Raw genomic sequence first — 14,521 nt, 5'->3', positions numbered from 1 at the left:
TTCACATTGGTATCTTTACAGATTTAGGAGCAATTAACGCTGCCCCCATCATATATACAGTAGCCCTGCACTAAGGACCTCTAAAGTGAACAATTCATATACAGGATTCCTCAGCAAAGTGTCATCTAGGTTTCAGTATCAGTTTTTCCACCTTTAGCTAATGATCATACCTCTGTGACAATTGATATTTGCTGGCACCTTAACACATATTTTGGTGTAGGTGCAACTACTGGCAGGATTCGAGGGGGTGTGGCGTACATATCCCCTCAAAACAATTCCCATGCCTAGCACAGTGTGACCCCAACTGTGCTAGGCACTGCTGTAATACAGATAAAAATTATTAGTGTTAACTTTGTGGGAGATCAGTGGCCTCTGTATTCTCGCCCAACCTTTCATACATGGCCATGCCTAGGCACCAAGGGTTTTCCTTAGATCACAAGCATACTGTTCTATAAAAAAAATTGCTGCATGATTTCTCTTTCCCCAGTGCACATGGATGCTCAGAGGGGCACTCTCTCCTGCCAAATCTTTCAATCTATTTGAAAGGGAGTTGGTTTCTTTTGCCAGATAATAAAATGATAAATGTAGGGGGGAAAGGAAACAAATACATAAATAAAATCCCTGCTTGGCAATGATGTAAACAGAGATCAAAATGTCTCGCTATGTCTTAACCCTGGTATTTCAATTTTGAAAGGGGAAATAACAATACTTACGTGCACTCACATAGTACTGTATTTTTTTCTTAAACACTTTTAAAACAAATTAATCTTCATTCTGCCTCAGTGTGGTAGGTAATCCATAGTTCTAGACTTGTTCCAAGGTCACAGGGATAATGAGTGTTAGAGCCAGGCAGGATTAGAACTCAGGATTCTTGGCTCGCTCCACCAGGCAATGATTTTTCTCTAGAAGGAATCTTTTGCCTAAACATTCCTGCTTGTTGACCCAGAAGTATCATTAGCCATAAAGTCATCTGTACCCATCTGTCTGTTTACTAGATAGATGGAATAGAGGGGAAAACAAACTGTGCAACTCATAGAAGTGTATTTTGTTGTAGTTCCACCAACGGGCAATTTCCCAACTGAAAAAGGACTTTTAGAAAACAGGACTTAACTTGTACTTGGAGTTGGGACATGCCATTGGAAGAAAGCTGACTCTTGGCTAGCACTGTGTGAGAATTTCAATGTTTCTTCATAATTATCATGGAGCAAGAATCCCAGATACATCACACCATTGATAAGTGAATATAATTTCTTATCCTTCGTATAATATTGAAAATAATGATCAGATCCTCAGACTGACTACATGAACTACTAGGGGCCTGCTCATTCCCCTCTCATTTACATCAGTGTAAATCAGGCATAACTCCTTCAATGTCAATGGTATTATACTAGTGTATAAACACTGTGAGGGGAGAATCAGGCCCGTGGTGGTGATCAGCTGTATCATTATTCTCTCCTGCACTCTCACTATATTTGTTGTCTGGGGGTACTGATACAACCCAAATCTCTATATTTCTTTTTTGGTAACTGCCAATGAAAATGAGAGTTACAGCCAGTGGTTAGAGTGGTCTGAAAAAAGTGTGTGTGTGTGTGGGAAGAAAGGGAGGATGGTGGGGGGGCTCTATCATAATCTAGAGGCAGCAGCTTTGGTAAGACAATGCACGTGCAGCCCTCGGTGACCTGGCTTGATTTTTAATCAATTATTTTTGGCTGGGTCTTCAACCCCTTACAACCGCTGCACTTTAAGCCCTGGTCAGAGCACTGGCAAGAAGCAAGCATTGTATAAGCATGCACTGTGCATATTTCCCCACACTGCTCTGCAAATGCAGCTCAGTCCTGACCTGTAACAATGCTGTTATCCCAGTCAGCTTCAGAGGGCTCAAGCTTGAATTCTTTGCACACCCAATGACATTGGTTGAAAGATGAAAGCAGGATAGAGCCCAGAGAGGGCCTGTCAGTCGTGTCACAGGTGCGGAGTCTTTGTAATGTGGACAACTGACCCCTATGGATGGAATTGCTACTACTGTATCTCATCTCACTTTTTCCCTAAGCCACATTTGAATCCAGCTTTCCGCCGTCTAAGTACTGTTGTAATGACTCTGGCCACCCACCTAAATCCGGCAACTTCAGTAATTTTTCATAGCAATATTGTGAGTCCACCTTCCTCCCAAAATGATCTATGTATAAGGTCCTGCTCTATGAAAGTCAATAGGCAAGTTTGTGCCATTGGATTCAATGAGAGCAGAACTGGGCCGCAGTCATCCGCAGAAAGAGCTCCTGAAACAGTCTTATTTTTTGTTCAGTTTGTTATGACTAGTTAGACAAATTTCTGAAGCAGTTATCTCTGACTCAGAGCCTCATATTGTCTGATTCGATCTTGGGAATTTATTTTGGATTTAGTCAACTGCAAAATGTTCAAGTTGGAGGAAATGTTCTTGCTCCGCAAATCATAAGTAAAAATAACAATTAGACGTAAGCAGTTTTTGGAGATATTTACCAAAAAGCCCCAGAAACACCATATGAATGAGCAAACCCATATAAATCCAAGGAAAGATGTTTTTCACTTCTCAGGGTATCCACTTTGCTTTTAAGTCCAGTGACCAGTGGGTACTATTTGGGATTTTAAACACAGTGCTTTCATTATTAAGTTTCTAACATGCATGTGGGGTAAAGGGAGAATGTTATTAAAATGTTGATCTCCTCCACATGAGACTGATCTTACAACCACCCTGCTTACTTGAGTAATTTTTATATGTGAAGTCCCATTAAAGTGGGAGGAAGGACAGTCTTGTGGTTAAGACTCTGGATTCCACAGATTTGGGTCCCAGTTCCTGCCCAGACTCTGGGCAAGTTGGTTAGTCAATATTTTCCTCGGTTCCGTATCTGTAAAAATGAGGATGGTAGTAAAACTTCCCCACCTCAGAGGGGGCGGGGTTTTGAGGAGAACATTAATTAACAATTGGTCACTGTAGCATGTGAGCCTCTCACAGCATACCTGCCAAGATAGGTAAGAGCCAATGGGGCAACTCGTCTAAGTATATTTTGTTTGTGAACAAAGTTGTGGAGCTGTTCTATATCAAGCCTCTTTATCCGCTGCCTCAAACACAGTGATGTTTTTTTCCCCTTAGACCCCCAAACTTGCCCTCGTTAGAGGTCTGAAAGGGCATCTCTAGAACATTTGTTGGGTGCACGGTAAACAGGTTCAGCTCACATTTGTGCTGACATATGTGAAAAATGAGTTTGCTTCCCCCAGTACACTGTTTCAGTGATTCATTCTTTATGTGCATTTACTCAGTGGACATGAGTGGAGAAATAAGATTGATGCTAAATTTATATGTTAATTTTAATATTGAAGCTATCCGAGGAATTGATCAATTCTTCAATTTCATTTCTTATGTGGTACTGCACATTGTCATTACTGGAAAATAAAATTATTTCTGAATGCACACTACCCAAACTCCAATTCTAGTGGACATATAACTCTCTGACGCATCATTCTTCTCTCTTCCTTATAATGAACTCATTCACTACAGTATTTTTAACATTCTCACAGTACACTTTGCCACTGAAAGAAAATGAAGACAATTCTTTCTACTTTAAGTGATGATCATTTGTTAATTTATTCCATGCAACATTTTGTTACATAGTGCCCATGTGAGGTCCATGACTCATCATCTCTCTGAGGGATTATGAGGTATAAAATTTAACAGTAATCTTGGGTTAAGAGTCACTGCCGGTGCTATTAGAAATTGTCAGTCATTTTTAAAATAGCTATGGTGCCTGGGAGGGATAGTCACAGCTTCACAAGCTTATGGTCTGACCCTGAGAGGTTTATGGCTTGATCCTGACTCCAATGGGAGTTGTGAGTGCTCGGCTCTTCCCAGGATCAAGCCCTTAGAACGCTGGCATTTTTCAGACTGCCAGCCAAATGAATGTTTAGGAGAATGTGTACTCTATGGAGAGCATTCTCTGATCTCCAAGAAGATCTGTCACTGGTCAGCTGGCTAGACTGAACCTACAGCAGAAATCTGTCTACAGCTCCTGACAGGTGCTAGCATCTGCAACTCTCCTTTGAAGTTAAAGGGAGTAGTAAATACTCAGCACCTTTCAAGATTTGGTTCATTACCTTTTCTTTCTATATTGGAAGGGCAGTAGAAGTCTAGAGGACTGAGTGAGGGGCTGGATGTCATGGAGTCTTGAATATTAATCCTTCCTCTGCCAACTGACTTGATCTGTGGCCTCTGGTAAATCACTTAACCTTTCTGTGACTCAGTGTCTCTCTTCCCCTATGTCACAGGGGTGGTGTTAGGATTAAGTATTTAATGTCTGTAGAGTGCTTTCAAAATGTAAACTGCTGAGTAAATGCCAAATGCTGCTAGATTGCCCATGAGCTTTCATAATAAAGACTGGGAAGTTTTATTTTCCCAGTGGCTAAATGGTCTCTGTATGCCATGGGAGTCTTCTTCAGAGGAACTTTGACTGGTATTGCCAACCTCAAGCCTTCAAAAAATCTTGAGTTAGACCCCTCCAAATTCATGAGATTGATCAGATTTTTTTAAAAATAATACATTTGGGATGATGGCTATTTACTTTCCATTTTGAAGGCCTTCAAGGTTCACGTTTTCAAGTTTTCTCTGCAACCATGAGGACTAAAAACTATCTTTTTAAAAATGAAATATCTTACTCACATAATAACATGACTCCAGGATCTTAGACTTTATCACAATTCTCACAATATTTGGTGTTTTCCTTAAAGTTACAGTACTCAGAATAAAATTGTTAGAATTGGCCGAACTATTAGACTCCTTTGCTCCTCTTCTCTCTGAGATGTCTAGATGAACAAATAACAATAAAATGAGGAAAAGCCACCAAGCAGAGGAAGGAAAAGTGTAGCAAGCTCCCTTCCTTCCCCCAAGCCTATAAAAGCCCCTCTGTGCTTTCTCCATGATGTAGAGTCTCCTCAGTGTTTGAAGGAGCAGAACTGGAGAGAAGCCCTTCAACCCAGGATGCTCTTTCTCTGAAATAAGTGGATGTACACGCAGACGTTAATGCTTCTGCTCGGAAGGGGAATTTTCACTCCATGGCAACATCCATCCCTGGGAGGGGAAGAGAGGGGCAAGGGAAGATTGTGCTAGGGCAAGAAGAGGAATCAATGAGTGGGAATGTGCTGACTTGGGGAAGAAGAAGCGAGGTAGCATCACGGATGGTCTAGCATGCTGTGCAGGTGGTGCTTCCTTTCAGAGATCCCCGTCTCCTTTGCAAACTGCTGTAACTCCTTCATGCTGAAGTGAATGTTAGTGAGGTGAACCTGGACCCTTCCCATTTTGCTGCCCCATGTTACCTTATGATATGACCACTAGGCTAGGGCTGATTGAGTTAATATATGGATAACTGACGCTTTCAGAGGATATGAGCCAAGGCCTATTGAAGTCAGTGGAAAGATTCCCATTGACTGCAGCTGACTTTTGATTAGCCCCGCAGAGAATTCTCTGCCAGTAACAAAAAAGTAAGTCCCCAACACTAACCTTATATTTACATTTACATGGTATATTTAGCCTAGACCTGCTTACCATTTACACTTCTCTTGCAAAGGGGGTAAGTATTGCTTCTTTTTGGTACACCCAAGGAGCCCATGTTCAGTCAATACGTCCAACAGGAGAAGCTTTGGTGATGGGCTAGGAACACCTCCCTTCTGCCTACCCTCAAATAACAGAGTGAGACTATATTTCTTTATTCTGGGCAAGAGAAGTGAATGAATTCCAGCCACTTCATAAAATTGACATAGAATACCTCTATTGAATGTAAAAATGCATCTATTATAAATAGCTTGAAATACAAAGAGACACAATTCCACATCTCTTGTGAGATTTAGAAGCATTGTTCATGTTTTAGGGTTATACCAATACCGATAATTGAACAAGAGGTGCGGTAACGTAATTGCATTGCTTTGGGAGGGAATGGTACAGTGGCTAGGGCACTAGGTGCTAACCCTAGTTCTGCCACTTAACCAAGTCACTTGGCCCAATTGCCAGTAGTGGGATTTTCTAAAACGCTTAGCATTGACCTAACTGAAGTAAATAGTAAAATTCCTATTGATGCCAATAAGAGCAGAGTCAGCCTACTCTGAGCACTTGTGAAAATCCCACCCTTAATCGCTCTATGCCTCGGTTTAATCCCTCTGTCAAATAATTATGTTATCTACGTCATGTGTGTGTGCACACACGCATATAGCTTGAGTAATGCTTGTAAAGCACTTTGAATTTCGTCTTGGAAGTATTACTCTATATAAAAGCAAAGAGTATTAGATATGGTACTACACTAGCACAAAATCATCTTTATTATAAAAAACAACAACCTGGACTCTTTAACCTCCTCACTGGAATTTGGCCAAAAAAATTCAAATAAAAACAGACTTTACCTTTACAGTTTAGCAACAATCTTAAAACTCTGTAGACTGTGTACTGAAAAATTCATTCTAGATCCTAGGTCAACTTCTGCTCTCAATATGTCTGTGTAACCTCTTTGCATTCCAAAGAGGTGCATGGATTTAAACAAAATAATTTGGCCCTGTATATGTAATTCCTTGTAGATTTCTTGCCTGATTATTCATTATTAACTAAGGTGGATTTAGGATGATCAGTATAAAATGGGAACATTATCTCTTCCCCTTGGGGAAAAAAATACTGGTTTGAATTTTTGTCCAATGACAACAAACATTTTGAAACATGGATGCTAATCTTTCAAAGCGTTCCAGAAGGGCTGGTTGTCCACTGCCTTGCACTTTATGCTGTCATTCACATCTGTACAAAGTGAGTATAAGGCATTACCACCAGTGTGAGTGAGTGGAGAATTGTGTGGTGATATCATCTTAAATAACTTTCTCACAGTGGTTAAAAAAAAGTGCAAGGCAGTAGGGAGTCAGGCCAAAAATGCATTCTGGGAAGCTATGTCTCCTGGGGCCCAATCCTGCATCACTGAAGTCAATGGGCATTTTGTCATTGACTGGAGTGAGAGCAAGTAGAACCTCTGTGCCAGACAGAAGGTGACGTCTTCTGATTCCAGAACATGTACAAGTCTCAATGAACTGGTTTGCTGACTCTTGCTATATGAGCATTTACTAGATATGTTTTATGAATTAGGAAGCTGTGATAGCACTTCCAAGATGACTGATATAGTTTTATCATCAGAAAACTCTACAAACATCCTACTGTTGAATTATTGTAGAGTTCCATAGTTTCTGATTTGGCTGTTGCTACCGGCTGCTGTTCTGCTGGTCTGGCAAGAGACAATATAACTGTGGCCTCAGAGGGTGGGGCAACAGGCAATACGATCCCTAAAATCTCGCTATTATTTATTGTGGTTTGATTCTTAACCCAATGTACAGAACTGCTCTTCCAGTTTGCTAAACCCATTTTTAGGACAGGGAACACATTACTATGACTAGTTACTGTGACCTGGTTTTAATTCAATTGTAACTGATTAAATTTTGGCCCTGCAGGGAATTTTAATTACTTTTTGTTACAATGGCAAATAAAAATCACTGATGCTGAAGAACTGCTTAGTGACCCAAATACTAGCTCTTCAGCCTGTGTGTTTTTGGCAAAATACAATCTCAGCTGGCAATAAATATCCCCTATATATAGTTTGAGAGCGCCCCTGGAAATGAGAGATATATTTTCCTTCCAAATGTCTGGAATTGCAACTGTCTTTAAACATGTGTTTGAGCCAGCCTTAGCCTAGAAAGAAATTGCCACAAACGACTGTAGCATGTTTTTTTCAAACATATATCTAAAATAATATTCAGCTTGTCAGATTAAATTGACTTGACATGGACATCAAAGGCACATCTGTCTTTGGGTAAAGTGGGTTTGGCTGGAAAGCCTTTGACAAATACTATATGGACTTGCAAATGCCGAAGAGTTATTTCATTCCATAATGTAACTAGACAGAAAACTTCAAGACTCTTTATTTTCTGCTTCTTCAGTCTTGTTCCTTTAGACAATGGCTCCATCTAGTGTCTGTGTAATCACAGCACTGAACTGTTCTGCTATTCCATGACTTGGAAGCTGCAGTTATAGTGACTCAAAGATATGGTGTTAATCTGCTTTGTCTTTTACCCATGAAAAATATTTGGACATTATTTCAGGGGTTTGCTTCACCTGTCCATCTCAACGAATCCTTTACACTAAATAAATGCCATTTAATTTTTAGACAATGGGCCAAATTCATCCTGCTGTAATTTCATTTGTTTCCCTGGAGCAATACCAGGGATGGATGTGGCCCCAGGTTTTATCAGATCCCACAGAGGAAAAAGCAGGAGGTGGGAAATGTGGGAGGAAATTTGTTTCAGAGCCTTTTGCTGCTCTCATTGTGTTTTGCACTGGAAATAGTAGTATCTTGGCTGTCCTCTTATGAGCATGCATTACTCCCAAATGCTGAGTTGGGACTAGCCTTTCTTGTGGCATAAACAGAAACACTATCTTCCAGGGTGGCATAAGCAGCCACATTTCCCCTGCATGCTCTGGTGTTCCAGGAGCCGAGCTATTGAGTGTAAAATGCTTCCACAGGCATCAGTGAGGGATGAATGCTGATTTGGCAGTGTTTTATGTCCACTTCACACCCCTTTTGAACTTCTACCTTGCTGTGATAATGACAAGACATGGACCTCTTTGAAGTTCCTGGCTCAACACAGGTACCTAGCCAGGGCCGGCGCAACCCATTAGGCGACCTAGGCGGTCGCCTAGGGCACTATAATTTGGGGGGCGGCGACCGCGGTGGTATTTCGGTGGCCTCTGTAGGGGGCGGCATTTCAGGGCGGGACCTTCCGCCGCCTAGGGCGGCAGAAAAGCTGGCGGCGCTCCCGTACCTAGCTGGGCCGATATGAAGGCCTAGGCTTTTGTGAGGTTGTTGGTTCAGCATCTCTAGCTTGCTGGACTGATGTAAGCTTCTGAGAACTCATTAGCTCTGTGCCTATATCTGTCAGTCTGATGTAAAGGGGCAAGCTGCTGTATGGTCATTGGATCAGCAGCTTTAGCATAGAAGGAATATGTCAAGGTACAGGCCTGCCTCGGTGTGGTCACTGCATCAGCATTTTTATATTTCTGGGCTTCACTCCTCACAGAGAGGGAAAACAAATGGGCCATGCACCATTTTCTGAAGCTCAATAAACTAAGAACGCAGTACGATCTTCTGCAGATCCAAAAGCAGTGGTGTTATAAGCTCCCAGAAGCTATATCTTATAACAACAAGCTGCCAAATTCTGCACCAGCTTCAATTTCTGGATAGATTTAAGAAGTAACCAGATGTAAAATGCATTTGAGCGCCTAAGCTGGAGGTGATACAGGCACAGAGATGATAGTTGCAAGGTCTGCATCCAAAGCCATAGCCTCCTGCCCATACATAGATGAAAAAAGCTGATCTGGCCAAAGATGGGAATCCAGTAGGGCTCCTAGAATGTGTCCCCACAAATGGTAGGCGAACACCCTCTATTAGAGGGGGGATGTTATCTTTGTCAACTCATCTGGTTGTTTTCCTCAGCCAACCAACATCACCTTCATCGTCTCCAGATTAAATCTGATCCAGTTAACTTCTCATCCACGCCCTCATCTCATCCAAACACTGGGCCAAGCAATCAACTGCTTTGTCTGGATCAGGTGATATGGAGATATAGGGCTTGGTGTCATCAGCATACCAAGGGCATTGAAACCAGTGTCTTTACTAACCCTCCCAGTGACTCCAAATATACATTGAGCAGGAGAGGTGACATGGTGCATGAACCTTGAATGTGGAGTCACCCAAGAACTGTCCTATCTTCTTCTGCCATAGCCTACAGATAAGTCAACAACACCTCCTGACTGAAGGCAACTGACAAATCTAATATTAGCATGAACAATCTTCATCTATGGCCAGGAGATCATCTACAAAATGCAGCCAGTGCAGTCTCAGTGCCATACCCTGGTCAGTACCCAGATTATCAACAATCCAAAAGATATGGGGACATCTGATACTCTTAAGTACTTTGCCCTCATCTTTTCAGTAACCTTTGCCAGAAGTAAGTGAGTTACCAGGCAATAATTGATCAGATTTTCAGTGTCAAATGAGCAGAGGCTGTACTGATGCTTCCGTAGGAGAAACTAACAGTCTGCCCATCCCTAAGGAGTCTTTGACATTCTCTACCAACAACCTGTACACTTTCAATAAGCAGGAAGGACCTAGGTCCTGACCACAAGCTCAAGGACCAATTGCTTCCAGTATTTCTTGAGTTTAGCCTGAGCGCCACTGCTAAAACTCGAGCAGAGAAGACCTAGCTTTTGCCTCTCTCCCACCCTCTCCACAGTCTTGTCTGGCCTTCCTTTATGGTCACAGACAGAGCAGATTAATTCCTAGAGATTTTGTCTGCAAAGCAAGAAGAAATTTCCTCACAATGAAACATATTTATATTAGCAAATGAGTGGCAACAACTCCGATTGAACAGGCTTCTCCACCACCCAAAGGAAATCTACTGATTGAGACTTTGCAGATGTAGTGGTACTGGCAAAGAAACTTCACTATGCCTCTTGCACAGCCACAACATAGAACTTTAAACCCTCTGTGCTGTAATCAATCAGCCCCATACTGAGACTTCTACCACTGGCACTCCAGCTGCCTTTCCTCCTGCTTCAGCTGTCACAAGTCATCCACAAACCAAGGAGACTTGCGAGGTCGAAACCCGGGAGAAGATTGTCTAGGGGGGCCACTTCATTGATGGTTGAAGTTAACAGGATGTTGTAATAGTCCACCAAACTATTAAAGGAGTGGTCACTTAGCAGAACAATATTTTCCCTTGGAGCCCTCTAGAATCACTCAGGTTCCATTAGTTTTAGATATAACCATCATTCTGAACTCCCACTGGAGTAAACAGGAGAAGTGAGTGCTCAACACCTCTGAAGATCAGGCTACTTTTACTGAGTTGCCAAAGTGTGGATTTAAGTGACTGACGTTAGGCACCCACATTTGAAAATGTCGGCATAAGTTACTTGCCTATATTCAAGGTTATATGAAGTCTTTGCAATTGTTTGTAAAATTCTGACATAAACACTGTGATTTTTCTCATGTACAGTTGTTTTTGTGAGAGCCTCCAGTGAAAAGATCACTTAATAGACTGAATCCTTTCTTTCTACATTTGAAATTAAAGTGGCTTCCTTCATAATTTACTCTTTACCACAATTCCTTATTCCAGCTAAAGTTTATTCACAGCTTTCTTTAGACAGAAAAGGCAATAGAGATAATAAATAAAGCCCTCTGGTGCCAGGCAAAAGCAGTTTGATAGGAAAGTATACTGCTGTCTTGAAGGACCTCCTTGAATATGAGACATAAATCTGAGAAGGCTCTTTTGAAATGCCATAACCTTTCCTTCCTTATGGGAAACTTCTGTTCAAAGAGAGTGTAACTAAAGTTACAGCTCATCTGGACCTTGTTACCCCTAACAATGAATAGTAGAATGATATAGGAGGGCGGAAGCTGCAGAAACCAGCCATTTGGAGTGTGTATACCATTCAATATCTTCATTATATAATATTCCCCCTTGAAAAAAACCTTCCAAGTGCACAAATGTAGTTTTTGCTCTTTTTTATTCAGTGTCTGGAAAACATTAGTTATTGATGACAATCAATACAGAATTCTCCAGTAGCCAGGTAGAGTTTAAAGGCCTAGCAGGAGTACTTCAAAACCAACCATGAACAACCACCAAAACAACAACGAGCTGATGATATGGGTGTTGGAGGGGAGGGATAAATTACACCTTCTTTGTTTGGGCCAGGGAAGGGTGTTTCCTTGATCCATGACTATCCACTGCACTGTCTGCCTATGCTGGTGTATATTACAGTAGCGATGGGGCTAAACCAAGTCCCCAGGTTTGAGCCCTGTATCCAGATCTGAATTTCATATTATAATGAGGCAAATCAAAATCCCAGATCCAAACACTCCTGAGCTTTGGGGGGAAGGGAAAAGGGGAGAAGGGGTTCAGGAACTAGATCTGAATCAGAACGTGCCCAAATTTCAGATTGTTTGTTTGGCTTTGCATTATTATAGAGATAGGTTCAAGCTGAGAACATGGTCTGATATGGCGTTTTGGTTCTAGGCCATCTTTGTTATAAAATGACACTTTCTGCACTTCTGGGAATATCATCACACAGTTCCCATTTTCTAAAGTAGAGACAGCAGTGGGCCAGATCCTCAGCTGATGTAAATGGTCATAGCTCCAATTTATGTCAGTTGCTGCTCTGGCCCACTGTGGTTTAGTCAATAAAGAGGACTAGAAATCGAGACTTCTGGATTCTATTCCTGACTCTGTCACCAATGCACTGAGCCAGATCCTCTGCTGGTATACATTGGTGAAGCTTTATCTGTTTCAGGGGAACTTGCGCTGATTTGCCCCCAGGATGAGGCTTTGACCCACTGTTTGAGCTTGGGCAATTCTTGAAGAAACCTGAGTGCCTACACTAAGGAGTCAGTTGGAGCTCTTGGTGATCGGCAGCTCTGAAAATCAGGCCACGTATTTTAGACGTCTAAACATGGATTGGGTGGCCTTTCAGCACCCAAATTTCAAAGTGATGGCCATAACCTCTTTGCACCTTAGTGTACCCATATGAGGAATGGTTAGAATAAGAGCTTTATTATCATAGCACGCTGTGAAGGTTAATCAACTGTTTGTAGAACATTTGACATCATTGGCTGGAAGATGCTATTTAAAAGCCAGATTGTGACTGGCCCTTATACAGGTCTGCATGAGTCTGAGGACACAAGGGCACCGAGGAGCACTGTGTGAGGAGCAGGCACTTTCTTTTGTTTCTTTCCTAGTTCCTGCCCCTTTCCCATGTTCTATGCCTGCCATGGACTTGATCCAGTCCAGCCCTATTGCTGAGTGTCTTATTCCAGGCTCAGCAATTCACATTAATGAATAAAATTCATTGTTGGTTATCTGGTCCTTCCAGGTATGTTATCAAAAAATCCCCAAATGATTTGTGAATGACAAACTCATGTTTACATTTTGTCTCCTCTGTCAATTTGACAACTCCCAACATAGCTCTCTCTCATTATAGAAAATAAAATTAGCTTTTGATTGAGCAAATTAAGTTAAACATAGCCGAGCCACAGCCACACACAGACAAACAACTGAACATTCATGCCTTTTCCGTGTTGTTTAGAATAATGGCGGTGACAGACAGCTACTGAGGAAATTACTGAAGTTGTCAAACTCCATCTAGTGGAAGAAAAGCAGAAGAGAAAGAATGTGTGGTAACGTTCTCGTGCTCTCACTTACACACACACATGCACACACCATTTCTCAGTAAATTTAGAGAGTTAGAAAAGATCTTTTATTTTCTGTATTTGTTTAAAATTGGAAAGAGGACCAATAAGATAAAGAAAAGAGAGTGCATGCATCTATAGATTGAATTCCTTGCTCAGAATTTCAATATAATGGGATTTGAGGTAACAAAACCACATCAGAGTCATAAAAATCTTCTAGCACTGGACTGCACTAATTTGAGAACTGAAATTATGTAGACTGCCTAGAAATTAGATTCTCTCAGATTACAGAGATTTTCACATCGATGCATGTGACAGGGTTTACTGGCCCCGCACTGAAGAGGAAAGGGTTAGGGCAACACTCTTAGCAGCGGAAGCCCTGCACTCTCAACTCTGCTGGGCATACTCCAACTGCTGCTGCAGTATAAAAGGGAGTTGTACAGCTCAGTTGGGGCTGACCGCTGAGGAGGGAAGATGCACCTCGCCGGGTCCAGCTGAGGAGCAGCCAGGTGCCTGGACTAAGGGAGCAGGAGAAGTTGTGGTCCAGGCAGGCACCCACGGAGGCCCCAGGGAGATAACAGGTATCCCTGAGGCCCTGAAGACACCCAGACTCAGCTACAGGAGTTAAGGTAGGAAGCAGCCCAGGGAGGAACCAGCCAGCGTCCCTGCAGTAGTTGGTGTGTTGAGGGCGGATAACCCGCCGACTACGTGGCAAACCCCATTGCCACTACCAGGGCCCTGGGCTGGGACCCGGTGAAGCAGGGAGGGCCTGGGTCCCCCTACCCGGCCATTCCCCCCCTTTCTTGGGAGGTGCCCTCCCATCTTCTACTGACTCTGGCCATTGGGGTGCGCTTCCCCGCAAACAAGGGGAGCCCTACAGACTCTGGCCATTGGGCCGCAAGACTCTGAGGCAGGGCACAACCCTAGTGGTGGTGCCCCGGGGCTATCACGCCTTTGCCCTGCCCCAGGGTGATGGGGGTACTGGCCCCGCAACAACGCAATTCAACATATTAATGAGCCAAAGTATGCCTTACAAGGAAAGTGCTATATAAATGTATACAGCACATATCTAGCAGTAGATCTCAGAGTGTTTTTTAAACATGAGCAAACATTACTTACCCCCATTTTACAGATGGAGCAGCTGAGACAGAGAGAGTACGTGATATGCCCCAAATCACGGAGTGAGTCAGTGGCAGAATCAAGAATATAAGGCCCCAGATTGTCTGACCCTAATT

This window comes from Trachemys scripta, chromosome 6, assembly GCF_013100865.1.
Source record: "Trachemys scripta elegans isolate TJP31775 chromosome 6, CAS_Tse_1.0, whole genome shotgun sequence".
NCBI classification, from domain to species: domain Eukaryota; kingdom Metazoa; phylum Chordata; order Testudines; family Emydidae; genus Trachemys; species Trachemys scripta.
The sequence above is the reverse complement of the archived record's forward strand: the minus strand, read 5'-3'. Positions refer to the sequence as shown.